The sequence below is a fragment of the Clarias gariepinus genome, chromosome 24 (assembly GCF_024256425.1).
Source record: "Clarias gariepinus isolate MV-2021 ecotype Netherlands chromosome 24, CGAR_prim_01v2, whole genome shotgun sequence".
NCBI lineage: Eukaryota > Metazoa > Chordata > Actinopteri > Siluriformes > Clariidae > Clarias > Clarias gariepinus.
In genome coordinates this window covers 7,213,922-7,217,285 of record NC_071123.1, presented here as the reverse complement: position 1 = coordinate 7,217,285, position 3,364 = coordinate 7,213,922, and positions in this window count along the sequence as shown.

Below are 3,364 nucleotides of genomic sequence, written 5' to 3'. Positions count from 1 at the left end.
TGCGCGCGAGTGAGTGAGTGTGTGTGTGTGTGTGTGTGTAAACGAGAGGCAAGGACAAGTACAAGTATGTCTGCCTAGAGGTCCGTTAACTTGGTCAGTCAAACCGGAACTTGCGACATTTCTCGTGAATTAAGGCATAAACCCGACTGGCATGTACAGAAAACATCAATATGACGAAAAAACCGCGTCTGTCTGTGGAAACTGTACACACACACACACACATCATTTATCAACACCCACTTTACACATTACTGGACCACAGCTGGGAGTTATTCCCACATCCCCTGTACAGTCCTGATCCTCGCACCAAGCTATTTCCCATGTTTAGACCATTAAGGGAGTTCCTGGGAGGCCAGTGTTTCAGACTTAAAGCAGGCACGGTGATCATGAGAAATCTTTCTACCCTAAGGGGACATTCAGTCACACTATTTTTTTTTTAAAAAAAAAAGGAAAAACAACATAAAAAGTTTAGTAACAAGTTGCACCGGCTTTTTTTAGAGTAATATTTTACAATGCTGAGATACAGTTATTAACATTTAGCTCCCTTGCTCATGTACACTGAAAAAAATAACTTGTAAAATTTACTTAATAAAATCCTCGTAACAATTTGCACACATAGATTTTAAGTAAATTTTATTGCTCCAATATTAAGTAAAACTCACCTGTAATTGTCAGGTAAAATCTACTTAATTAAATTAACAATTAAATTAACAATCAAAGAAATTAAGTAAAAGTTACATAATTATATTTAATGCACAAGTTAGATTTATTTAAAATAATCAAGTAAAGTTAATTTATTGTTGTATCAGCAGGAACCTTGATTTTATGAAATTATTAAGTAAATCTTACTATCATTTTGTTTTGTGAGATTTTCCCTTACTTGGTTTTATTAATTTATATTACTCCCTATAATAATGTACACATTGCTAATTTATGTTTTGCAAAGAAACTTACTAATTATTTCATCTATATCTTTCATAAATCACACAACTAAAATATAATTAAACAGTTTATTCACCAACATTACCAAATATTTTTGACATTCACAGTCTCGATACAGGTTGTCTTTTTAATAAAAGTGCATTCAGCTAAATTTTGCATCCATAGAAACAACTGCACGGCACCAGGGCCTGAAATACTTGTTTTAAACAAAATTGTGTAAAATAATAATAATAAATTAATTAATTAATAAAATACAGCATTCATTTAGAAATAAAATACAGCATAAAATACATAAAAAAAAAACTGTAGAATAAACTTTAAAACTTAATAGCCCTCTGTAGCAGTGAAGTTGCAACATTCAAATCAGCACTCTGGACTAGTGCACTTAAAAGTATGCCATTGAAACCTTAACGCATTAAAACATTTTAAGCTGAACATGTAAACACTGAACATGTAAAGACTTGTAGTCAAGCCAAATTAAATGTTTTAAGATGATAACTTCATCTTTAAAGCTTGCACTTTTTGTGATAGCTTAATCACACCAAGTTCTAAAAGAACTTTCTGAAATAGCTCAAATGTGTAGCGCAGTGCTCGGGGGGCTGCAAGGTTAATGGCCTAAATTATTCCCATAAGCAGTGCACATGCCTTTGCAGTATTGCCACATTCTTGCAAAATTTCCTTTCCTTCAAGGATTATGAATACACCAACCGGTTCCTCCCCTTCGACAGCACGGACAACAAGGATTTTAAGAATGTGCAAACTGACATCACTTCGTCTGTCCTCCTGCATAAAATTTACAAGTAAATAAAAAATATATATTAGTTTGAGAAACAAAAAAATCTGAATTGCTTCAATCACCTGTGATGACTTCATTATCACAGAGAAAAAAATAATAATAAAAATGATTGATAATAAAAAAATACCATCACTTCATATACTTCAGATTGTTAAACTTGGGTTAAATTGCTTTAGCAATAATCTTGCATCAGTAAAACATTCTGAAACATGGCATGAGATGGCATTTACAGTGTCAGGAAATCCTATGATGAATGCTGAGTTTGTATTTAAAGGGTTAGTCCAAACATGAAAATTCTTTCAATAATTACTCAGATATATGTATTCATTTGCATTTGGTATATGCTTCTGTCCAATGCAACATTTACATTTAGGCATTTGGCAGACGCTCTTATCCAGAGCGACTTACATTTTTTTATCTCATTACACATCAGAGCAGTTGAGGGTTAAGGGCCTTGCTCAAGGGCCCAACACTGGCAACTTGGTTGCGGGGTTTGAACCTGGGATCTTCCGAACCGTAGTCCAATGCCTTAACCACTGAGCTACCCCTGGCCCTTGCAACAAACACTATATTCAAGGTACAAGTTTTTATTTATAACTTGCAATTTACAATTACTTGCTTTTCCTGGGAATCAAACCCATGACCTTGGCATTGGTAGCACCATGCTCTACTGTTTGAGCTAGATAAACTGTAGATGGTCATCACTAAGCAGGAAATGTCCACCCCTTCATCTACCTTTATCTTGTAGTGAATTTAACATTTTAAATTGTATAATTAATAAGAAAACAATGCTTTACCAGGCAATCATCAGAGATCCTCTTCAGATTCACGTCTCATCTCTACGCTTTGTTTCTGTGAAAATATTTACATTGTATCATTACATAATCTTTTATTAGTACAACTACATTTAGTAATTTCTTCATCTTTTGTAAGTTTGCCTTTATCCAAAGCAAATTACAAAAGAGAAAGGCATCAAGCATGCCAAGCAGTGCTACTAACACAAAGTTTCTGACATTGTTAGAAAAATACAAGATAGAATAGTGAGGGATTAAGGAAAAAGTGAGAAGCATGAATCATATGTGGAAAGATGAAGCATGAAACCTAGATGAACCCTAGATGAACCCTAACCCTAGCGAAGGTCTTATAAATTACATGATTGCATCTTAGTGAAGGTAAGATGCTGGGTCAATTTGATATATTTTTTTTAAGTTTATTTAGTCAACAAAATAGCTCCCACACATTATACCACCACCACCAGTGATACAGGGTAGAATTAATCCATGCTTTCATGTTGTTTATGCCAATTCTGACCCTTCAATCTGTTACAGCATAAAACAAAACTCATTAAACTGGACAATCATCTCTTGTCCAATTTCGGTTTTCTGTCCTTAGCTGACAGAAGTAACAACTGATATGATCTTTTGCTGTTGTAGCCCATCTGCTTCAAGGTTATGTGTTGTGCATTCAGATGTTATTTAAGTTACTGTTGCCTTTCTATCAGCTCAAAGTGGTTCTGGCCATTTTCCACTAAGCCATGGCTTAACATTGCATTTTTTTGCCCAGAGAACTGCAGATTTTTTTCTTTTTTTTCAGACTATTCTATGTAAGCCCTAATGCTGGTTGTGC